Below are 26,598 nucleotides of genomic sequence, written 5' to 3' on the forward strand. Positions count from 1 at the left end.
GCACTGCTGAAAAGATACCCAAAAATGTGGAAGCAACTTTGGAACTGGGTAACTGGCAGAGGCTGGAACATTTTGGAGGGCTCAGAAGAAGACAGGAAAATGTGGGAAAGTTTGGATCTTTCTAAAGACTTGTTGAATGGCTTTGACCAAAATGCTGATAATGATATGGACCATGAAATCCAGGCTGAGGTGGTCTTAGATGGAGATGAGGAACTTGTTGGGAACTGGAGCAAAGGCGACTCTTGTTATGTTTTAGCAAAGAGACTGGTGGCATTTTTCCCCTGCTCTAGAGATTTGTGTAACTTTAAACTTGAGAGAGATGATTTAAGGAATCTGGCAGAATACATTTTTAAGCAGCAAAATATTCAAGAGGTGACTTGGGTGCTGTTAAAGGCATTCAGTTTTATAAGGAAAGTAGAGTATAATAGTTTGGAAAATTTGCGGCATGACAATGCAATAGAAAAGAAAATCCCATTTTCTGAGAAGAAATCCAAGTCTGCTGCAAACATTTGCATAAATAATGAGGAGCCAAATGTTATTCCCAAAGACAATGGGGAAAATGTCTCCAGGGCATATCAGAGGTCTTCATGGCGGCCCCTCCCATCATGGACTGGGAGTCCTAGGAGGAAAATGAGGTTTTGTGGGCCAGACCTAGGGTCCCTGTGCTGTGAGCAGCCTAGAGACTTGGTGCCCTCTGTCCTAGCTACTCCAGCCATGGCTGAAAGGGGACCAATGTAGAGCTCAGGCCATGGCTTCAGAAGGTGCAAGCCTCAAGCCTTGGCAGCTTCCACATTGTGTTGAGCCAGCAAATGCACAGAAGTCAAGAATTGAGGTTTGGGAACCTCCATCTAGATTTCAGAAGATGTGTGAAAACACCTGGATATCCAGACAGAAGTTTGCTGCCGGGGAAGGGCCCTCATAGAGAACCTCTGCTAGGGTAGTGTGGAAGGGAAATGTGGGGTTGGCGCCCCCACACAGACTCCCTACTGGGGTACTGCCTAGTGGAGCTGTGAGAAGAGGGCCACTGTCCTCCAGAGCCCAGAATGGTAGATCCACCAACAGTTTGCTCCGTGAGCATGGAAAAGTTGCAGACACTCAACACCAGCCCATGGAAAGCCACAGGGTCAGAGCTATGCAAGACCATGGGAACCCATGTCTTACATCAGTGTGACCTGGATGTGAGACATGGAGTCAAAGGAGATCATTTTAGAGCTCTAAGATTTAACTGCCTCTCTGGATTTCGGACTCACATGGGGCCTGTAGCCCCTTTGTATTGGCCAATTTCTCCCATTTGGAATGGTTGTATTTACCCAATGCCTGCACCCCCATTGTATCTAGGATGTAACTAACTTGCTTTTGATTTTACAAGTTATAGGAGGAAGGGATTTTCCTTGTCTTGGATGGGACTTTGGACTGTGGACTTTTAAGTTAATGCTGAAATGAGTTAGGACTTTGGAGGACTGTTGGGAAGGCATGATTGGTTTTGAAATGTGAGAACATGAGATTTTGGAGGGACCAGGGGTGCAATGATGTGGTTTAGCTGTGTCCCCATCCAAATCTCATCTTGAATTCCCACATGTGTGGGAGGCACCTGGTGGGAGGTAATTGAATCACAGGGGCAGGTATTTCCCTTGCTGTTCTCGTGATAGTGAATAAATCTCACGAGAGCTGATGGTATTAAAAATGGAAGTTTCCCTGCGCAAGCTCTCTTCTGTGGTCTGACACCATGTAAGACGTGCCTTTCACCTTCCACCACGATTACATGGCCTCCCCAGCCACATGGACCCGTAAGTCTATTAAAACCTCTTTTTCTTCCCAGTCTCAGGTATGCCTTTATTAGCGGCATGAAAATGGACTAATACACCGATCGACTGGGCTGTCACATCCTTCTGTCTTCCTTACATTCCAGAATACCTCATATGGGAGACAGAATAGTGTCGTCCTGTATAACCCCAAAGGGAAATGCTGCAGACCAATGTGCCATATGAAGCAGAACTGGCTGCCATTCAGAACTGTCGACAATGAGAAGAGCAAATTCAGGAAACTGTGGGACAAAGCACAGGCTGAATCACTAGTATGAAGGTGAGTGTGCCCTGTGTTCACTAAATCCGGCTCACTTTTTCCTCCCTGGGAACACTCTCCCAGTCATACTTTCCACCATCCCACACTTACATGGGTCATAAGATTATCTGCAGGCAATGAAATGTGAGCTGAGATGATGGTGTTACTTCCAGGCTGAAGCAGTATAAAACCTGGTGATTCTCTGCTCTCTCTGCCCATGGCCTATCAACCAAGGAGGGCTTGTGTTAAGTGAGTAGGTCTAGGCCGCCAGTGCACCCGGGATCTCTGAGTCACTACATGGACTGCAGCTGCCTTGGAAAGCTGCCTGCACCCCCACTGGATGTTTAATGAGTAAAAAACAAACTTTGCTGTATTTTGTGGCTGTTTGTCTTTCTCTCTACTCCCTGTAACCTAGCCTATCCAGCTACTCAATAGAACCATTGTAAAACCAGATTTAAAAATCAAGCAGACTGGAATAAGTAAATTCTAAGATCATGGCATTTAAGAGCCTTGATTTTCTGATTTAGCTAGTTGTACCAACAAATCAATGGTGATAACAGAAACATGAGAATAATTATGATTAATATTTAGTGTGGATCTATTCTGTGACAAGCACTATGCTGGACACAATATACCTATTGCCTCCCTTTGTCCTCCAGGAGCTCTATGACATAGGCACTAGTCTCATTCCTGTTTCAAAGAAGAGAAAAACAAAGGCAAGAGGGTTTAGTTAATTAACCCAGTATTGCACAGCTAGCTAATAGCAGATCTGGGAAGGGGAGCCTTTGGCCTTCCAATATAAAACTCTTTCCACAGCAAGTTGAGCAAATGGAGCAAATTGCATATAGAATTCTAAAAGAATCTGTTCCATAATTTTGTTAAATAGAAGATGGTGTTTTCTGTCTTATTTCTGATGCTTTTCCTGCTAAAGCCACTTAGTTGCTTGCATTAGCATCGTGCAAGTCCTTCAAGGAACTGTCGGCTTTTTTATAGAGTATTCCCTACTATCTCAGGATCCGTGATCATAATGAATTAGAATAAAAGTGTGAGAGGTTATAAATGGCCACAAGTTATTTGAAGCTCCTCTCAGTAGAATGTAGAGTCTGTTCATCTACCCCTTGATTCTTTGCTGGCCCTGTGACCAGCTTTGACCAACACAATGTAGCAGAAATGACACCGAGTGACTCCCAGCCTCTGCTTCCAAGATATCCTGCAGCCTCTGCTCTTGAACAGCCTCTCGCACACTGGGTGGAAGCTGCAATAACATCCCATGTGTAAGGAGAGAGGCTCAGCCTCCCGGGCCCACCCTGCTAAGGCTCCACCGGTGTGAGAGCAACCCCGCTCAACCACCCAGCCCCAGCCCAGCCACCAGCTGACTGAAGCCGCAAGAACCGGTCAACCCAAGGATGCCTGAGAAATACGGAATCGCCATAGCTTTAAGTGGTCATTTATTTTGTGGTGATTTGTTTTGCAGCAATACCGATAAAACAAAGTTAAACTCTTTTATAAAACCGAACAAAACCCTGGAAAATTGAGATCAGGGAATTCTCCTAGCTTAACTATAGAAGATAGTTAAGGTGACTTTAAAGGGCTTTTTCTCCCCCCACTTTTAAAAAAAATCCATTTGCTAAATCTAATTATGTCATCATTGATTTTAGAAATAAGAGGTAATTTTTCCATCAACTGGTCAAAACTCAATTTCATTTATCACTGGGAGATAAAAAGGAGTCTATTCTCTTCCTTGACTCTATTTTGTTCATTTTCTGAATAGTTGAATAGCATTACATGCAAAGTATCTATTGGGAAATAATTCTATACTTAATGTTAGAGCCAGTGAGACCTCACACGCTCAGGCAGGTCGCACAGGGTCAATTATCGGTCATTTCTGAGAACTGTCTTCTTATGCTGCTGGAAGTGTCACGGGAGATTTACTATTGTCATATCCAGCCAATAACCTGGCATGGAGGAGCTCTGTCTTTTGGAAAGGATATAAAAGTAAAGAACGGAGCACTCAGGGACATGAAAGAGCTCGTGGCATTTTGAGTTGATCCTAACGTCCTGGATAAATTCCAATCGCAGTAATGGCATTCACTTATGCTTTTGTTATAAGCAATTAAGGCATGCACTGTTTTGCTCCGTCTCATTCCCTTCTAACTAATCTCCTCTGCGTCTGGTCAACTGATCCTTATATTGCTGAGTGACCAGATGCTGCTTAGACCGGGGGTCCACAAGCTTTGTTCTGTAAAGGGCAGAGTAAATATTTCAGATTTTGCAGGCCAAATGGCAAAGTTGTAGACATTATCCTTGTATTTATATAACAAAAGAAAAAACATATTTCCACAGACTTTTGATGAAATTAAAAATACAAGAACAAGGATTGAGTACAATGTTTTCGCTCTACTGCTCATGAAAAAACTGTCTTTCTTTTGCAGCATAACCTTCGTTTAGTCGAGGTTCAAAGTTAGTGTTTTTAATCATCAAATTAATTGCCAATGTTCATCTGTAAAATCATTCTTAGCTGAAAAAGTGAGGGGGCTGGATTTGCTCCTCGGGCTTTACTTTGCCCAGTTTAGAAGACAGCTCTGTCTATACCTTGGTGGCAAATAGGCTTCCTCCTATGCCAGATGGGGGCCACGAGTGTGGGGTCCAGTGGGCTTGCGAGTAGAGCTGGACCTTGGGAGGAAAGACGTGCTGTCTGGAGGCCAATGGCTGCCATAGGAAATGACAACCTTCATTTCCTATACACTCTTTTCTTTATACACTCAGTCTATGTATTGCTTCGCCTGGGTGTGTGGAGTTTCCTTTTATGAAAGTTCTCTAGCTGTGAGGCTCTTGGAAGGAAGAGGCCCTTTCTCATGAGACACTTATCCTCACTCCATGGTGGACTGTGCCCACTGCTCATCCCACTGAGTGAGGGGCCGACCGGCCAGCTTGAGAGAGGCGGGGCTCAGGTGGGGTCCCCACTCTCCATGCTGGCACCCAGTGCTCTCTCTTGTTCTTTGATAGCCTTGCCAGGTTTACTTTGAGCTTTTTGTTTGTTGGCCCTTTATTGGTAGAAAGCCTTGGGAAGATTGTCTTAAAAACAAACAATTTTAGAAAGTCACTCTTCATTAGAATGGATTGCTAAAAATCTGAATACTTTAGATTGATATTTCAGTCTGCTCGAAACTCATTTAAATTACTTGATAGCTAAATACATGTAGACTGTATTATAATTTTATTGAACCACTGCTCCAGGTTAACCTAATTGTTTTGAAACTGGTGCTTTGAACATTCAATCAGGACAAAATTTATATTAGGCTAACCTATGAAAAGAAGAAATGATTTGTCTCTGGAAATTACCAATTTATTCTCACTAAACATATCCAGACATAGTGTAGCCAACCTAGACAACCAATTGGCGTGCATTTTGCTAGGAGTGAGTATTTGGACTCTGATCTTCAAACATTTCAGTCCCATGATTCAATGAGTCTGAGGCAAAATCACATGAATTTGGGTATTACATGACAACAGATTGCATCTCCCTTCTGACCCAGCTAGTTAAAAATACAGTTATCCTGTGTCTGTGCAGATGCTTCTGTAAACAAACCCACTGCACTGTCAGTCGTATAAAAGTATAGCACATATAATTATGCACAGTGCATAACACAGGCACACCTTGGAGATATTGTGGGCTTGGTTCCGTACCACTACAATAAAGCAAATACCACAAATTTTTCATTTCTCAGTGCATATAAAAGTTAAGTTTAAACTATACTGTAGTCTATTAAGTGTGTAATAGCATTATGTCTAAAAAATGTACATGCCTTAATTTAAAATGTTTTCTTGCTAAAACTTGCTAGCAATCATCTGAGCTTTTAGCAAACCATAATCCTTTTGCTGATAAAGGGTCTTACCTCAATATTGATGGCTGCTGACTGATCAGGATAGTGGTTGTTGAAGGTCAGGGTGGCTGTGGCAATGTCTTAAATAAGACAACAGTTAAGTTTGCCACATCAATCGACTCTTCCTTTCACGAAAGACTTCTCTGTGGCACGCAATGTTGTTTGATAGCATTTTACCCACAGTAGAACTTCTTTCAAAATTGGAGTCAATCTTCTCAAACCCTGTGGCTACTTTGTCATCTAAGTTTATGTCCTATCATAAACCCTTCATTGTCATTTCAAAAATGCTCACAGCATTCTCATAAGGAGTAGATTCCATCTCAAGAAACCACTTTCCTTGCTCATCTATAAGAAGCAACTCCTTATCCATTCAGGTTTTATCAAGAGATTGCAGAAATTCAGCCACATCTTCGGGCTCCACTTCTAATTCTTGTTCTCCACCACATCTGCAGTGACTTCCTCCACTGAAGTCTTGAATGTCTCAAAGTCATCCATGAGAGGTGGAATCAACCTCTTCAAAACTCCGGTTAATGTTGATATTTTAACTTCCTCCTACAAATCATGAATGTTCCTAATGATGTCTATGATGGTGAATCCTTTCCAGAAGGTTTTCTATTTACTTTGCCCAGATCCATCAGAGGAATCACTCTCTGTGGCAGCTATAGCCTTACAAAGTGCCTTTCTTAAATAGTAAGACCTAAAAGCCAAAATTACTCCTTGATCTATGGGCTGAAGACTGAATGTTGTGCTAGCAGGCATGAAAACAACATTCATCTTGTACATCTCCATCAGAGCTCTTGGGTGACCAGGTGCATTGTCAATGAGCAGTAAATCTCAACAATGGGTTTAAAATATTCACTATACTGTACAGTATAAACTAAACTCTAGTGTAAACAGAAGTACTGTCATCCAGGCTTTGTTAACCCATTTCTAGAGCACAGGAAGGATAGATTTAGCATCATTCTGAAGGGTTCTAGGATTTTCAAAATGATAAATGACCATTGGCTTCAACTTAAGGTCACCAGCTGCAGTATCTCCTAATAAAAGAGTCATCCTATCCTTTGAAGCTTTGAAGCTGACACTGACTTCTCCTCTCTGGCTATGAAAGTCCTACATGGCATCTTCTTTCAATACAAAGCTGTTTTGTCTACACTGAAAAAGCTATTGTTTAGTGGAATGACCTTTGTCAATGTTCTTAGTGAGATCTTCTGGAGAACTTGCTGCAGCTTCTCCATCAGCACTTGCTGCTTCATCTTGCATTTTTATGTTATGGAGGTGGCTCTTCTCCATCGACCTCATGAACCAACCTCTGCTGGTTTCCAAAGTTTCTTCTGCAGCGTCCTCACCTCTCTCAGGCTTCACAGAATCGAAGAGAGTTAGGGCTTTGCTCTGGATTAGGCTTTGGCTTAAGGGAATGTTGTGACTGGTTTGATCTTCTATCCAGATCACTCAAACTTCCTCCATATCTGTAATAAGGCTGTTTTGCTTTCTTAGCATTCATGTGTTCACTGGAGTAGCACTTTTACTTTCCTTCAAGAACTTTTTTCTTTTTTTCAGAGAGAGTCTTGCTCTGTCGCCCAGGCTGGAGTGCAGAGGCATGATCTCTGCCCACTGCAACTGCCGCCTCCCAGATTCAAGCAATTCTCCTGCCTCAGCCTCCCGAGTAGCTGGCATTACAAGAACTTTTTATTTGTGTGCACCCGAGGCCCGGGTTTCAGCCTCTCTCAGCTTTCCACATGCTTTCCTCACCAAGCATCATCATTCCCAGCTTTTATTTTAAAGTGAGAGTTGTGCAACACTTCCTCTTATTTGAACCCTTGGAGGTCATTATAGAGGCATTAATTGGCCTAAATTCAATCTTGTTGCATCTTGGGGAATAGGGAGGTCCAAGGAGAGGGTGGGCCAGCAGGTGGAGCAGTGAGAACACACACAACAATTATCCATTAAGTTTACCGTCTTCTACGGGCCCGGTTCGTGGTACTCCAAGACAATTGTAATAGTGACATCAAAGATCACTGATCACAGGTATCCACAACAGATATAATAATGATGGAAATTTCTGAAATATTTTGAGAATTACCAAATATGGCACAGAGGCATGAAGTAAGCATGTGCTGTTGAAAAAATGAAACCAACAGACTTGCTCCACGCAGGGTTGACACAAACCTTCAATTTGTAAAAAACCCAATATCCATGAAGCACAATAAAATGAGGTATGCCTGTACTTGACAACAATCATAAACTACTTTGTTATTGGTTTATGTGTTTACCATAATATATTTTTAATCTTTATTTTGGTGTGTACTCCTTCTACTTTTTTTTTCTAAGCTGACTTAAAACAATTTCAGGAAGTCTTTCAGGAGGTTTTCTAGAAGGCACTGTTATCACAGGACATGAAAGCTCCAGGCATGTTATTGGCCCTGAAGACCTTCCTGTGGGACAAGATGTGGAAGTGGAAGGCAGCGATATTGATCATCCTGATCCTGTGCTGGCCTAGGCTAATGAGGACTTTGTGTTTTAAGTATTATTATAAAAGACTCAAAAAGTTAAAAAAAAAAAGGCTATAAAATAAAAATGTTACAGCAAGCTAATATTAATGTATCATTGAAGAAAATGTTTGTGTATATTAGTATAGCCTAAGCGTCCAGTGTTTATAAAGTTTACAGTAGTGTAGAATAATGTCCTAGGCCTTCACATTCACTCACCACTCACTCACTGACTCACCCAGAGAGTGCTACTCCTGCAAGCTCCATTCACGGTAAGTATTCTATACATGGCCACTATTTTTTTTTATCTTGTATACCATATTTTTATTCTACCTATTCTGTTTAGATATATATAGATACACAAATACTTACCATCGTGTTACAGTTCCTCACAGTATTCAGTAGAGTAACATGCTATACATGTTTGTAGCCTAGGAGAAATAGGCTACGCTATATAGCCTGGGTATATAGTAGGCTATATCATCTAGGCCTATATAAATGCACTCTAGGATGCTTACACAACAACAGAATCATCTGACAATACATTTCTCAGAACATATTGCTGTTGCTAAGCCATGCGTGATTGTATGTACTTACATAGGAGACAAGAGAATAGGTACAAAGTTATCTCTACTACTTGAAAGCACAGTGCAGCACACTCATAGTCTCTGGATGACTGCTAAATCTCTCTAATGAATATTACATATGCACGTATGTAGCTATTATGTGCATTTGATAACATATAAGGACCTTGCTCATAGCATGAAGTTACCAGCTGTAAAATATATTTTATCCACTTGACCGAGTTTCAAGTGTTACCACACCATGGTGTAATAACTGGATAAACGCTACTCTGAGACCTACCTTGTAGAAGCATAGGAATTTGCCACTGTTTTCAACAGTGCTCACGGCATGGGATAGAATTCAGAACATCCAATGGGAATTCCTTATTTGTGTAAAATATTATTTTAGCACAAGTACCTACTATCCCTGGGTTTAAAACACCAGAAGCCCTCCAGCTGCACAATGTCTGGCTTAAAAGCCAGGTGCATTAAAAGTCAGATGCTGTCGGTCCTTATGTCTTGAAGCACAAAAGAACTCAGGAGAGAGCTGCCCTGAACCATACCTGAGCCTGCAGGCACACGACTTCAGGTGACTGCCTCCAGGGGCTCGCCTGGAGGAAGTTGCTGGAAGTCAGTGCAAATGAGAACTGCTTCCTGGGAGCAGAAAGAAACATTCAGGATCCTCAAAGGCAGGGATGCATTTGTGGACAACATTTGCACTGGGTCAGGCCAACATTATTCCAAAACACTTTAATCCATTGCCTAGAAACTTGGACTTCCGTTTGCAACCTGTGCACCACCATGAGAAGAAAATAGAAAAAAAACCCAGCTGCTTGTACATCTGTGTTAGTTTTAAAACAATATTTTAAAATTTGGGGGTTTGAGTTTTCTAAGGAAAGGGATAGTTCAGTAATAGATCCTAGATTGATGCTGCTCTTTTTTCAAAACAAAGCAAAACAAAAACAGAAGCATAATTTGCAGAGTAAAATTCACTTTTTTAGTGTATTAATGTATGAGTGTTAACAAATGCATAGACCTATATCCACTAGCACAATCAGGACATTCTAGAACATTTCTGTACCCTCACCTGGGGAGTCATAGCTCCTCCTGCTCCCAGCCCCAACAGCCAGGGATCTGTTTTCTGTCCCTATTGCTTTGCATTTTCCAGAATGTTGTATAAATAGAATCCTCCAGCACACAGGCTTTTGAAACTGGCTTTTTTCACTTAGCCCGTGATTCACTAGAGATCCATCCATGCTGCGTGTGCTGTGATGTCTTCCTTTTCATAGCTGAGTGCTATTCCTTTGTATGGTTATACCACAGTTTGTTTGTCCATGCACCAGCTGAAAGGCATTTGGGTGGTTTCTTGCTTGGTGAAATTATGAATACAGCAGCTGTATGTTTTGTGAGAACATGCATTTTCATGTCTCTTGGGTAAATACCAAGGAAGGGATTGCTGGATCATGTGGCAAAGACATGTTTAACTTTTTGAGAAATGATGCAGATTACTTTCCAGCCAATGTGGACTAAAGATATATCACCTTCCCTTCAAGAGGAATGGATAAACATTCTTTCTGTTAGGAAATTCCTCTTCATAGAAACAATGAATGGAAACAATGCATGGAAAATTAGACCAGAAAAATTGTAAAATGGGCTTGGTCCAATCTCTGAATATTTTAGAATGAGGAAACTGAAGCCCAGAGAAATGGAGCACATCCAAGCTCATGCAGGAGCAAGTGATGGATTTGGATTGGGGCTCCTCCCCTAGGCTCAGCTCCTCTCTGCCTTCCACCGGCTGCCTGCTCTGTGTAGTCTCCTGTGAATTAGAGAGCTTGGAGGAAAATCTATTTAAGGAAAACACGTCCTATATTTTAAGGAATAAGTAGGGTGTAGGAGTGGAAGCATCCAGGTAAATTATTTACATTAATCAAATTCATTGAGGAATGACTCAGCCCCTATTTCCTTTGTCCCAGTTACATACATCTCTAACCTACTGGATGTCAGACCATCTCTCCTTCTGGAGAGCAGCTAATATGAGCATTAATACATGTGTGTTTACCTTAATTATTATTAAATTCCTACATATAAAAATATAACATTTGTGGCAAACAAAGCTCATTGTAGTAACCCATAGAGCAGGCTCCATGCCACATGAAGAGATAATCTTAATTTTGTTCCAAGTCCATTTATTTGATTCAAGTCCCTCTTCTTAGATAAATTCATAGTTAGTGCAGAGAAATTTTCTAATAAACATGTGAGATTAAAATACTATCTCTGACAGCAAAATTAAATTTGTAGTCGCGACATGCATTCAATTATGATCACTCAGAGAAGGGAAAAATAAGGCGAAGAAAAAAACTACGTATGCCAAGAAAAAGTAAGGTAATCGGAAGTAATTCAAATCTTAATCCAATTATCTGTTTTTAATTACCCGCATTATGATCATTTACAGGGTGATCATTTCAGAGTCTCAAATATCCAATACTTTGGCCTAAAGCTGTGGGGGTAATTTCTTTATAACTGGGTAAGAATATGTCATCTATGTCTGGTCTAGACTCAGCAAGGGTGTTTGCAAGCGATATCTAAAGTCTCATATCTGGATTGGGTTCAATCTGCATGAAGACATCCTACTAATATTGCTTATTTTGTCTAATACCTTCACAAAGTGTTTAAAATATTTTTATCCCTTATACACATACTTCTCTTTTCTAGTTCTATAATCTGGTTTTGTGTGGTTTTGTGGGGGAATCTAGCTAAGAGCCAAGGCATCTGCTGCTGTCAACCTTCAAGGAATTCCAAATGTCAAATGCTGTGGAAAGAAATATTTGCTTTTCTGGTTAGAGTAAGACCCTAACCCCAAGTGGAAAGAAGCCCTCTTGATCCTACCTTCTGCCTTTCATCTTCATCCTTCTTCTTGCTGCGAGCGCTGTGCTGGCCTCAGATGTGTTCTGGAATATTCTGCCCTAGCATTCAGAAGCCAAGGGCTGAAAACCCTTGTTTGCCTCAGTGCATATGAGACAGGCTGGGCCCTCCACAAAGGCTTTATTAGAAAGTAAAAGAGGCCGGGCACCATGGCTCAGGCCTGTAATCCTAGCATTGTGGGAGGCCAAGGCAGGCGAGTCACTTGAGGTCAGAAGTTCGAGACCAGCCTGGCCAGCATAGTGAAACTCCATCTCTACCAAAAAATACAAAAAAGTTAGCTGGATGCGGTGGCACGCGCCTGTAATCCCAGCTACTCCAAAGGCCAATGCACAAGAATTGCTTGAACCCGGGAGGCGGAGGTTGCAGTGAGCTGAGATTGTGCCACTGCACTCCAGCCTGGGTGACAGGGTGAGACTCTGTCTCAAAAAAAAAAAAAAAAAAAAACGTAAAGGAGCACAGAGAATGGCTCACCATGTATACAAACTGAACAATTGGCAAGCCTTCCAAACTCAGCTGACTTCCTGAGCCAACAGGGTTTGTTTCATTTCACAAGGCTTCCTAAAGTGTAAAGAGGTTGCACCTCGGTCACTTCTGTTATGTTTTTCTCTCAAACCCAAATACCCTTTAATTTTCCTGTTTGTATTAGCAATCTGCTAACCTATTTGTTACCCAGACACCAGAAATCACGCATGCTCTCTTCAGGGAAGGCCTGACCCTCTCTCCTTCTTTGGCAGACTGGCCTTGCCCTCAATCAGTTCTGTTTCTTACCAGTTCTTGAGCTTTTCAACCACAGTGAGATGCACCCTAGAGAGGGCGGACTCTCAGAACCAGCGGGTCCAGCTAGGAGAGGAAGCCACATGTCCGTCCCAGAAGAGGCAGGCGCATGGTCAGCCTGTGCCCTTTCTCTCAACCTTTGCAGACCTGTGTTACCTCCTCCAGGATGGCACTCAGGGGAGAGGAATCAGCCCCAGGTGCTCTGCTGGCAGAGCCTCCCCTCCTTGGCACGAAAGGCTTTGGAAGTCACTCATCCATATGGCAGGTGAGTTTGTCAGCTTTTGTTGGTTGCTCAGCCCAGGCCAGCTGGTGTGGTGTGCTGTGCTGCGGAGCATCCTGTCCTTCTCAGCTCTGAACTCTCAGCTCAAGGGTCCACACAAACAAAACACATCACCAGGAGAAGCCACCCTCTCAGACCCTAGTAGTCCACCTTTCTTTTGTTATTGCTGTTGTTGCTGTTGTTTTTGAAATGGAGTCTCACTCTGTCGCCCAGACTGGAGTACAGTGGTGCAATCTCAGCTCACTGCAACCTCCACTTCCCAGGTTCAAGTGATTCTCCTGCCTGAGCCTCCCGAGTAGCTGGGATTAGGGGCACGTGCCACCACGCCCAGCTAATTTTTGTATTTTTAGTAGGGACTGGATTTCACCATGTTGGTCAGGCTGGTCTCGAACTCCTGACCTAGTGATTGGCCTCTCAAAGTGCAGGGATTACAGGCGTGAGCCACCATGACCGGCCAGTGGTCCACCTTTCTAAGACACACACAGGATATTTGGGGGGAATTTGGAGGCTGCTGCTCTCCATGGAGATGGGTCCTGAGCCTGTATCTTGTGGGTGGTGATATAGATGCCAGGTGCCCCAATGTATGCAACAGCGGCATTGCTGCCCTCACTGTCTTTCCCTGCACCCCATTTTCTGTCTTTGGTCCTGTCTGTTATTGGTTTATAAAGTCACCCAAAGGCATGCAGAGGGCCTCACGCAGATGCCAGTGGAGGTCACGCAGGGTGGCATGTGCCTGCCAGAACCCAGCGCCGGCAAGACAAGGACACTGAGCCCCACCATCCCTGAAGTTTAATGTTCCATCACAAAGCCAGGTTCAGGAGGAAACAGCATTCAGAAGCCCAGACACATATGAGACTACAAGGCAACCTTATTTCCAGAGTGCTGCTGTGAGCAGGGCTCTCTGTACAATTGCGCGCCCGAGCCTTTGGAAGTGCCTGGTGACACAACTCAGAATATGCAACAACCAAGTGTTCTTTATGGTCATTAAGCTAAGAATAAGTGCTTCCAAACTCTAGCAAATATGACATTGTGATACCCATTGCCTTGCATCTGATAATTCAAGCTTGATCACAATGCACTACTTCCAGTGGGAAATAATGGAGCGGAACTCTCAACTGAGAACTTTCTCCTCCATATGGTTCACAAGTTCCCTGGGATGTGCAATTCTACTGGGAGCGCCATCTGTATAAACTCCACGCAGGCCCACGTGGAGGCAAGCTCTTCACGCTAACTCAGCTGCAGATTTCATTCTTCTGCAAATATATTCAGACAAAAGGTGAGATTTCCTTCTACCTTTCTTCTTGGCCATTCTCTCTCGCAAGGTGCAGCTTATGCAAGGTGTCTTTTTTCTGGGTAATGAGCCAAACTTGCAAACCTAAAAGGATGAATTGCAGAATTTCCTACCTCATTGAGGACCCACTGCAAGCAGTTTTCTCTCCAGGCACGGATAAGTTTTACTGGTGGAATAATCAGATTCACCATCACACTAACAGTGAACTTGTCTTATCTTCATGACCAGAGTGTCAAGTCCAAAAGGGCCAAGAGGGGTTTTCCAAATGTCTGGGTTTCTTCAAGTGTCTAGGCACAGAAGATGAGCTAGGATTCTTAGTGGCAAGCAAAAGATTAACATAAACAGAAAGAAATTCATTGAAAGGAAATTAGGAGATGCAGGGAAACATTGGGGAGACTAGAGAAGGAGGCTCAAGGCTAAGTTTTAAGAAACACTTCCCCAGATAAGCTGCCTGCTGTATTAATTAATCGTCTCCATTGCCCCAGTTGGCAGTACTGCACCAGCAAGCCACAGTCATGAGCCTGGACAGGTCTTTGCGCAGGTGGCGCGACCTTGCACCCCCTCTCCTGGTGTCCTTTGTCTAGGATCTCTAGTTCTTGAGTCAATGTCTGGCATCAGAGAGTTTGATTGGCAGTGAGTAGGTTACACATTGGAGCCTCAGGGACAGGGGAGGCTGGGAAAGTCACTGTCTATAATTGTCTGCTTCTAAAGAGGAGATTGTCTTTGTACAACATCACAACTTATGAAATAGGATTCAGGCATTGGACAGAGAAAAGGAATCCCAAATATCCAGCCCACACAGTATGCATTTTATTACTATTTATACTTAAAAATGGAATAAACCATGTCAGTAGAGAGGAATCAGTAATGAATATATCCATGTCTTGGCTGGTTTTTCAAAGATGTCAATTCATTCATGTTCTCTCTCCAGATGAAATTATCTTCCTAATTAACCATTTGAAGAGTTCTAAATATATTGACAGACTTTCCAGGCCTGAAGACCCACACCAGGGCTATAACTCCTTATCCTTTGGAAATAGGACAACCTTGGATGTTCTGTTTCCTGCCAGACAGTCTTAAAATTATCACCATATATGAGCTGATAGGTGCTGTATTGTATATTCTTTTAGACCTGCATGTTGAACTTTTAACAAGATTTAGGACCCTTTAAAAAAACTATGTTGAAGGAATCATCCTGGGAAAGAGGATCATGGAGACAATAGATACCAGGAAGAGAAGGTGAATTCATTGTCCACTTTCTAACTTTGTGAGTCTATGTGCGTGTGTCCTTGTGCACACTGGGGAAATAAAACATCATGTTTCTAATCTAAAAGAACTAAGAATCCAACTGTACCAGTTACATGGACCTTCTGTTTGCTTGAATGTTCTTTAGCTGGATCCAAACTCCCCAGATAATTTATACAATCATCTGCTCAGCTTTGACTGTATAGACCAACCCTATACAAATACTGACAGAAGCCTGCCCAACTCTTTCTTGCTAGAGCCGAATTGGCAATAGAGGCAGCAGCATTTTCCTAGTCATAAAGGCTACACACTTTTAGAGAATTCCATTTTTAGAACCTTGAGAATTTTGTAAATGTATGCCATGTGCACGGAACGGTTTTGGAGCTTGTGAGAATGATTAAGACACAAACTCTACTCTAGAAAAGCTCACTACCTAGTAGTGAATAAAAATAGGGCACGTTGTACAGCACTGCTCCTGAAGGTAACATTGAATACTATCTCAGTAGTATCAGAAACATGGTGACAGCAATTTTACAAGACACCCAAGGAAACACCCGTGGAATTTATTTGTAGATTCTAAAGTACAAAAATACTTACCCAAACATTGAAATAAAGAAACAGGCTATCTGTAACACATAAAAGAACTATAAAATAATCTAATGATATCTGAAAAGCAAAGAAAAGGGGCATTGACTCTAGACTTTCTATACAACTCTCACTCTTATCTCCATCAAGTATCCAATAGCTATTTCACTTAACTGAAGTGGTCAGTAACAATGGTATGAGATTAGCATAAATCATCACACTCCTCTTAGCGTTTAAAACAATTCATCACTCCATCATTCAGAGGTGAGAGCACGAGAACTCTTGTTCCTGCTTTCAGTTAAGGGTTTTCCAGTAATGCGTTCAACATGACATAATCAAGTGAAAGAAAATAAAGCAATGGTAAAACTGAAACTGGTCATATAACCTCAATTACCATTCTGGTATTTGGGTCATCTTGCAACAGGTTCCATGCTGAGTTGGAGTTGGGTGGGGGTCAGGAGCAGTGGTGAAAAAATCGAAAGAAAAACAGCAAAGTTCAAGTAGAGAAGTTTCCTTGGCTATCTAGAAGTGTTTTATTACTCTGCTTTTAAAAAGCAGAGTAGAAAGTGCTGCTATCTACAGCAGTTGGCCAGACTGGTAAACTGAAGTTAGTTTCTGGAGCTTTAATTAAATGGCAAGAGTTTCTTAGTTGGCGCAATGCTAGTCTGAGAAGGAACTCAAGAAAAAGAGGAGTCATGGGATGTCAGCATCAAAACGTGTATCAGAGAGTTCCCCTTCTCATGAAAAGATGTGTGTTCTTGTTCAAGAATTAAAGTTTCTTTATTTGGAATATCATTTTTGGCCTCTTTCTTCTCTTGTGAAGAAATCGTATACATTCTTTGAAACCCAAATCAGACATCCCCTTTCATACAGTGTCTTCCAGGAGCCTGTGCATGGTGCCAGGTCATCCTCCAGCACTCGCCATGGCTCACCGCTCTCTTAACATGACACAGAATGCACGTGCCCAGCTCTGCCTCTGGACCTGCCTTTCATCTCTGAGCCCCAGTGCCTTGCATGAAGGAGCTAGCCAGTATACGTCACTGAACGAATGAATTGATGAACCAATCATGAAGGTAACAAGACAAAAATGCCACACATCTGCCATGCTCCTACCTCTAGACGCTGAAATAACATATGGAGAGAAGAGTGAGATGCGTGTTCAATACAAGAAAATGTAAAGGTAGAAGGAAACTAACACCTGACCAAATACTGACAAATGCCAGGCACATCTCCACTGTATATTTTCTCATTTATCCCTATGAAAAACCCAATGAAATAAATATGATCAGCCCCTTCCTACAGATGAGGAAACCAAGGCCAGTATGCTCTACCAGAGGTCAGAATCTCTTTCTGTAACAACGCAGTGTCTCCCTAATTAATGACTTGAATACCCATTAATTTCAAAATGAGGTATTAGGTAAATGTAAATGTAATAGCTTTTCTTCTTTAGTACCTTTGTCAAGTATTATTAGAGCTTACATTAAATGATATTATTTAATTGAGAGGTGATTATAGTGAGACTTTCTCCAAACGTAACTTTTGTAGCTCAGGAGTTCAAGAAAAACAGGAGCCAAAATACCAGACCAAACAGAAGCATAAGAACATGGAAGGTCCTTGAGTGTGTTTGTATAACAGCTTTCATCCAATGCCAGGAGATGCGCTAGACAAATTACTTGTAATGTTGGTCCTATGTAAGTCTGGATTTTTAAAAATTTCTTTGATTTTTGCCTGGGTGTGATGGCTCACACCTGTAATCCCAGCACTTTGGGAGGCTGAGGCAGGCAGATCACTTGAGGTCAGGGGTTCAAGACAAGCCTGGCCAACATGGTGAAACCCTGTCTCTATTAAAATACAAAAATTAGCCTTGTGTGGTGATATGTGCCTATAGTCCAGCTACTTGGGAGACTGAGGCACAAGAATCGCATGAACCCAGCAGGTGGAAGCTGCAGTGAGCTGATATCACGCCACTGTACCCCAGACTGGGCAACAGAGTGAGACTCCATCTCAAAAAAGAACTCTTTGATTTTTGCTCCCAATATAATTTCTGTCACTTAATTCATACAGAAAATATGTCTGTTAAACTTTCCTAGGAATCATGTTTTCTCATGAAATTATTTTCTATTACAGTTCATCGCCTTTGTACTGTCTCCTTACATGCATTTCAAGATGACGCAATATAATCATCATGCTTACGGATCTTGAAGTCAGAAAGAACTGGCTTCTAATCCCTGTTCCACCCCCATTAAATTGCAAATTAGGATAGAGAAACTCTCTAAGCCTCAATTTTGTGGTTAAAAATAGGAAGGATAATACCTACTTTACAAGGTTATTATACGTTTTAAGTAAAATACTGAACATAAATTGGTACCTATTGCTAAGCCTAGCACCAGAAAGGACTCAATAAAAGGTAAGTTTTAATTCAGGCTCTTCTCATTCAAAATCATTTTATAGACAGCTGCCATAGCTAAATTTCTAACACATACAACTAATTATGTTATATTTTTTATTGGAAACATTGTTGGCTTCACACCCAATACAATTCAAAAATCTTAGTCTAAAATTTAAGACCTGATTCATTTTAACTTCCCTTCATATCACCCACATTTCAGTTAAAATGAACAAAGTATTGATTCTCAGCATAATTTAATTTTATGTACCTGCATCTGTGCTCTCGTTTCCTTGTTACCCAAAATATTCAAATTCACATTTTCAAGGTCCAGTTTAGGAGCAATTTTTATGTTAGATTTACATGTACACACGTATCTTATTCCCTCATTATGTTTAGAGACAGGTGACACTGAAGGATGCCTGGAACTTCCTATGATTCTGCTGTCTTCCTTCTTCAGAGCAGGAGCAAAGAGTTGTACAGAAAGAGACACTCACTGGGTTACTTCCAAGACCAACGCGCGGTTATTAATTTTCTCTGGCTCTTGGTAAGAGCCTATTAGAACGGAGCTCTTGGGCATCCACCCTTGTTTATCATAAAAGGAAACTAAACACTGCAGTCTAAGTCTCTTAATTAGAAGACACATGAAAATCATCGGGGAAGTTTTTCAAGATACATAAGCTTGGTCCTTCCATAGACATATCCAGTCAGTGCTTCTGAGGTTGGGGACTGGCAGGAGCAAACTGAAAAAGTCCCATAGGTCACTCCGAGGCCCATCTCCGTAGTTCTAGAGCCAAACCACTCTTCCATGGCCCTCCAGGCTAGGAATCTCATGGGATTGCATGTTATAGCAATGTATATCCAATTATGTAATTGACACCCCATTCTACTACATATTTACTCCCAATGCTGGGCAAACATTAGGCTAGATTTTAAGAGGTAGTAGCAGAATAAAGAGCAAATAAAACCATCTCAATTTATTTCATTCCACTATAAATAAAATCTTACCCTAGTTTTTGATTATCGGCCATTTGGGCTTCAGTTAAAATTTACAAATCTTTATAATCACTACTGCTTCTCAACATGTCAGAACATTTACAACTTGTGTGAATAATCCTGCGTTTAAACTCACAGAAACATTTTGTATTAAGATTTCTAAAGCCTCAGGCCACGGCATGAGAACTGGCCGCCGCCGGGTTAATAAACCTGCCTTTAAGTTTGGTGAATTGGCACCTGTAGGTCTCCCTTCCTCTTCTTTCCCCTCTTCCCACACCGCTTTATTTACCTTTTCCAGCTAGTCCTTTCCATTATTCAAAGGATAAAGTTCACTATATGTATAGAGAAAGCTTACACTGTCACATAGTTATGTTTTGTTTTTAAGAAGCACTTGAGGGTGAGGAGGGACACGTGCATTTTGAAAGCACCGTGGAGACCTATGATGAGATCACCTTGGCAGTTCTGTATCTTTTTCCCACTTCCCTGTGGTCCAGAGAGAGCGCATGCTCAGTGGCACTCTGAGACGTTTTGTGCCACCTGGTGGAATTTTCCTGGAAGAGAATTATCCGGGGTCTGAATTACCACTCAGCTTGATCATCACCTGAGGCATTTTCTCAGTGCTTAATATGACCAGCCTAAGTATAGATTCCCTACTGTGTCAGGCAATTTAACTGCACTAGGCCCATAATAAAGTTTTTTTTTTAATGTGAAAATTAGTCTTTAGTGAAAGAGACCTATTTTGTTAGCTGCTGGGAAAATTCAGGTACAGCAATGTCATCCACACATCGGGTCATTCTATTCTACTCTGGTTAATACGGGGGGATTACTGCCAACCTTCTAGCAGGCAGCGCACAGATGTTAACACTGCTTTCCATTAGTTAGAGACAAAAGTAATTATAATTAACTTTTTTCCTTTACCCTTACCCCCAGGAAGTCAAAACAATCTGATAATGTCATATTTAGCAATTAGTGATGTAACTGTTTACTTGAGCAGAGATTTTTTTGCCAACATAAGAGGGATTTTAACAGCACATGGACTGAAGCGATAACTGATTTGAGTGGTTGAAAGTCTTTCCTGAGAGGCTCAAACTAACGCCAGTGAAAACCAGCTGGGCCGAGGCGCCACGTCAATGCCTCCCCCAAAGGAGGCCGTCGTGGGAGCTTTGGGTCAGGTATGCACACTGCCTGTCTAATGTGTTAGGTTTTCTTCTTTCACGTTGCAATTATTAGCCACCCACTGTGTTCTATGATGCAAATAGAGTGACTCAGCATTGACAAAATTCACAGTTCCAACTCTCCTTCACTCACAGTTTTCTTACCTGCTGTGATGGTAAGAAATGCTCTTCAAAGACAGACTGGATAAAGTCAAGGACCCTCTTCGTCTGGCATGGAGTAAAAGGGTCCAACTGACAAAGAAATCCAACATCCAGAGAAATTACCAAACTTCAATTCTAGCAAAAAAAGAAAAAAAGAAAAAGCCGGGTGCAGTGGCTCACGCCCATAATCCCAGCACTTTGGTAAGCCCGAGGCAGGTGGATCACCTGAGGTCAGGAGTTCGAGACCAGCCTCACCAACATGGTGAAACCGTGTCTCTACTAAAAATGCAAAAATTAGCTGGGCATCATGGCGGGTGTCTGTAATCCCAGCTATTAGGGAGGCTGAGGCAGGAGAATTGCTTGAACCTGGGAGGCGGAGGTTGCAGTGAGCAAAGATTGCACCATTATACTCCAGCCTGGGCAACAAGAGCAAAACTCCATCTCAAAATAAATAAGTAAATAAATAAAATGAAATTTAAAAAAAACAAGAAAGAAAGAAAACCCTTTATTGAGATTAGAAACAGACACATAGTCAAAGGCATAAGAGGAGAGCCATCTTTCTGGAAATACAGCTATAGAATTCTAAGGAGCTTGGATATATGCCCTGCCTCCTCAGCTAAAAGGTAAATCTTTGGGGAACAAGGAAGTCTAATGCCACTCAGTAATTCCAGAGTGTTAATACCATAGTCCTTCCTGATCAATAAGGATGCACCTGAAGGTGTTTTTCTGTGGCTGCTACTGTTCTGTGTTAGCTTAGCTTGGTTTAATCCATGTCTGCATATTTGGTGCTCGGAATTCTTTCCACATTAACACAAGTCAAGACTTTTCCTTGGTCGACAACTACAGCCACTATTTGTACTGCTTGTAACTTTTGACATTTCTGTCTCTTAGATTCATGTCTGCTGGCTTCTTCTGCACTGAAAGAACCACCCAGTTCTGATTGCTCTGTGCCTGGCTGGTCCCAGCAGTGCCCAATCATGCTGCGTTCCATGGGAAGCTGTTCTTCAACAGTCCCGGGAGGGATTCTTTCACTCCACCCTGTTTGCAGCTGTTCTATTGGGCTCGCCACTCAGCAGCTGCTTAGGTGTCCTTTTATCATCTAATATCTATTTTCCATAAATATCCACAGCAACAGCATCACTTCAGTATTTGTAGATGGGCTGTATTCCGTGGCTTGGTTTTATAGACCTGAAAAATAAGGAATAGGAACTGAGGAGCTTAACTCAGGATCACTGCTCTAACTTGATCTGAAAAGTGAGAGATGGCGATATGACTGATAGGACTGAAAAAGTAGCCTATTCCTTCAAGAATTTTAAAACAATGGGCATGGAAAAAAGCATGTGTGGAAGTTGCCATGTACAAAGCTGTGTGATTTCAAGATAGAAACTAAGTTCTCTGAATGTCAGTGTTCCTATTTGGGGAAAAAAACCAAAAACAAAAAACTAATTTTGCCTACTTTGTAGAATCATTATAAGAATTAGAGCCAAGTTTTACAGGTTAATGCCTGAAACAAAATGAGAGCTCAAAGCAAACCTAGTAAATATTGTTATTATTAAATAATTACAATTAATATTATAAAGCAAAGCAAAGTATCACTTCCTTCAACACCTGAAAAATGGAAAGAAGCTACTGGACCAGAAAAAACTGGAAAAGATAAGAGAAAAAGTAGGAGTTATAATAGAATCTATAATAAGTTCATGATTCTTAGCTACTCCTAAATTTATTACAAATAGAGACACATAGCAGACTGAGTTCACTAAGTTGCTTGAGATGAGACGCAGGTTGGAGTCCAGCTGCATCACTTACAACCCATGCCGGCATGGGTAATTCATGCTCAGGTAAAGCACTTCTACAATGATGGAGTTTGGTTGTTTCTAATGTTTTAGGACTCTGTACACCTCAATAAGACCAGACTAAAGTAAAATACTTCCTCTGGTTATTCATATGAACATCTATTGGTTTGAAGATGGGTCAGCATGCTAGGCATATGGGCCAAATCTGGCCTACTGCCTGGTTTTATAAATAAAGTTTTATTGGAACACAGATACCCTCATTCCTTTACATACTGTTTATGGCTACTTCATATTAAGGTGGCAGAAGTGAATCGTTGTGACAGAAATCATACAACCCAGAAAGACTGAAATGTTTACTACCTTGCCCTTTATAGAAAAAGATTATTGGTAAAAATAAGGTCAACTAACAGAAATGAAACACCAAATGGGGAACCACAGATTGTCAAACAGTTTCTTGAAGTAGTTTGGTGAACAGTTTCTTATGAGAAAAGACAGAGAACTCTTTGGATTTGATCCTTTGTCTATTTGTTTTTCAAAGAAGAATTAGTTGCCAGTATGCAAATCATGTTAGAGGTTATCAAGAGAAAATTAAATTCACAATTTGAAAGACATTAGTAAAGAAAAGGAGAATACATTTCAGAGAAATAAATTTCAACAAGTTGAAGGTACGGCTAAGATGCATTTAATTGGAATAAAATCTCTGAGATGTGAGACAATGGGATGTTGATTGTTTAGCCCATTTTTGTACAGACAGGAAAGCAAACTTAACTCCAGCATTAGGTGTAAACACGGAGTCATGTGTTCTCCAAATATTGAAATTTTGAAGAAAATGGAGCCCTGAAGTGTCTATAAAGATTTCACCAAACATGAAGCTCAGCCAAGACTGAAGATATCCAAAGACAGGGCAAAATTGTAGAGAACGGAAACGAAGACATTCTTTTAACTCAGAAAAAAAAAAATCCATAGCCACAGAATTCAATAGAAGTGAAAACGTATCACCCCAAAATGGGACAGGCAGTAATAAACTCTTAAGAAAAAGTGGAGACGTTTCAAGAATTTTTTTCATATGGAAAGATTTTTCAAAAGTGCCTGTCTAGGCCTCCTACCATGCTGCTAACCTGCAGTCCTGGAAGAAACCTGCCTTCTCTCCACTCTTAGACCACAAGGTCAGGGTTTCTGCAGCCCCCACTGCCCTCAGGCCTCACTTCTCAATTTAGCCCTAGACTTGTCAAGAGAGGGTGGTCCCAAGTTTGGAGGGGAGAGGAAGAAGCAGAGAAGGAAGGGAAGGGCAAAGGCGTGTCTTCCACTGGCCCACATAGAATTTCCATCCCACAGCCTTCCCATCTTGTCATTCAGCCCAGGATACAAAGGTGGGGCTGGCCTTGCTCATAGGCACCTGTGAGTCCCCACCGCAGCCAGCCTGGAAGGCACAGATGCTGAGGGATATAGGGTCAGCCTCCAGCAGAGGAAGGTGCTGAGACTTCCCGGCCAGGGCGCTCCAGACACCTGAAGAAAACTGCCCTTCATGAACACGGAGGGAGTCGAAGGGAGTCGAAGGTATCTGAAGACCACGGGAGAGGTTTGCTTTTTTTTTTTTTTTTTTTTTTTGGTAATTACAAACCGCATGTATATTGATTTTTCTTTCTTTTAATAAATCAAAAGGACACAGTGCAGTCATTAAAAACCAGATGGTGAAAGGAATTTCAACGCTGATAGTATATTAGCTCAAAAAAAATACAGAAGCTTGCATAGAAGTGTGATGCACTTAAATGTTAACGGTCCTTATTCCTGAGTGCTGGGATTTAGTTGGTTTTCCCCTTTAATTTTCACCTCTTCTAAGGTGGGTTTCTGCTGCTTTCATTATAAGAAGAAAATGTAATAGATATTGTCAATGCTCAATACAGTCCCCTGATTGGTGGGGCCAGGGGGTCTGGTGTGAGTGAAGCAGCATTAACCTCAGAGGCTCTCCAAGCACAGGGAGCTGTTTTCTCCGTCTTGGGTGTAGGGTGTTCTCAGAGGAAGTCTGCCAACCCCACAAAACGTCCAACACTCTTCCTGTCCTGAGCACCTTGCACGGGAGGCATGTGTAGAGATGGAATTTTCCTTATGTTGCATCTCTGTCTTACTTCCTCATTACAGACCACTCAACATTCTTCTCGGCCAGTAACTCCAATGACTCAAAAATAATGACCGGACTGGGCAACATGGCCCACACCTGTAATTCCCACACTTTGGGAGGCCAAGGCAGGAGGATCACTTGAGTCCAGGACAACCTGGCAAAACCCCATCTCTACAAAAAAAAAAAAAAAAAATTAATTAGCCGGGTGTGGTGGCGTGTGCCTGTAGTCTCAGCTACTCGAGAGGCTTAGGTGGGAGGTTCACTTGAGCCTGGGAGGTTGAGGTTGCACTGAGCCATGTTCATGCCACCACACTCCAGCCTGGGTGATAGATTGAGACCCTGTATCAAAATAAATACATAAATACATACATAAATAAATACTGCATCAATGCACATGTGAAGAATGTTTTATAATATTAATCAAGGGATGTGTTGATTGTTCCGATAGACATGGAGTCTTCAGCCGTTAGCTCCTCGAGGGACCAAGGGTGTTTGTTTCATTTTTTTGGATGCTAGATCATCAATACAAGTTTTGGCGGTCCTGGTAACAAGGAAGAAAGAAACAAAGTCAGAGTGCTAATTTCTCTTCCAGCATCATATAATGTTTTAGCAGGACAAATGAAACTAGGACAAACAGGCTGGAGTCCCCATGGTCAGGCATTTTGGCAAAGTCATTTTGGGGAAATCCCATTTTGAAAGAGGAACATCTTATAGTGGACGTGCTGATGAATAATTTATTTGGTTGTCACATCAAGTCACATCCAGCCCTTTCTTTTGAATTCTGGGTCTATCGCCTGAGCTCATTCCTGCCCTGACTTACGCCTTCTCAGCTACTCTCTAGACCTCTCTGAGCAGCATCCCACTTTCTTACCCACCAAATGTAGTCCCCTGGCCTGTAAATCTCTCCTGAAACTTTCCCTCGACAATGCAGCCTCTAGGCCTCTGTGCCAGTCATATCTACACAAATGGGATTTTTACGGCCTGCTGCCATTTCCTTTATGTCTGACTTAGGTTGTAAACTCTTCAGGGCTGGGGCCTTGGCTTTTTATGTTCCATGACAGCGTGTGTACACCTGCAGCAGCTATAATGCTAACAAGTGAGAAAGCCCTGTCTCTTACCACCCAGCCTACTCTACCCCAGAAAAGGAACCTTCCTGGCTTCAGGTCCTAAATCCTACATCAGAGTCACCCCTTGCAGAAACCCCTTGGCATAGGTCATTTGGAATTTTGTCTGTGTGTTCTATAAAACCAAAGAATTACCAACAACCAGAAGTTGAAATACATGAATCAATAAGAAGCCAACTTCACACACAATTGAGTGGGACCCCGTGGCCAACAACCCATTCAATGGAAACCAGTGGAGGCCACTGCTGACCCAAAGAGGTGAAAGCCTACTTTAGAATTGAGTGTTTAATTGGTTGCAGTAAGCCTAGACGATAAGATTTAGCAGGGAGAGGTTTGGGAAGAAAATCAACACTGGGAATTAACATAAATTAAACACTTCTGAGAGAGAGAAAGTGAATTAGTTATTCAAAAGTACAGAATTAAATAAAAAGGAATGCCTTCTGTGTGGCACGTTCTTGATGGTATGAGCCGCTTGTTCATGACCTGTGCTTTGCTGGAGGGAATCCCACACCTGGGCACCCATCTTTTACTTATTACCATCGGATGGCTTTTCCTCATCGAGGCTAGGTTCTCGGGTTGTGGTAAGTGTGGAGGCCAAACGTCTGGCTCTGTCACTTTCGCTGCATGAGCCGGAGCAACAACGTGCTCAAGGACTGACAGAAGGGAATAGAGGAGATAATGGTCCCAGCACAGCTCTGGCCCCCAAGGATGCCCCGCACATAAGCCTCTCGCTCCCCTGCATGCTTCTGGTGCAAGGGTGCCCTGCTCTGGAG

This window comes from Pan troglodytes, chromosome 17 (genome assembly GCF_028858775.2).
Source record: "Pan troglodytes isolate AG18354 chromosome 17, NHGRI_mPanTro3-v2.0_pri, whole genome shotgun sequence".
Classification (NCBI taxonomy): Eukaryota; Metazoa; Chordata; class Mammalia; order Primates; family Hominidae; genus Pan; species Pan troglodytes.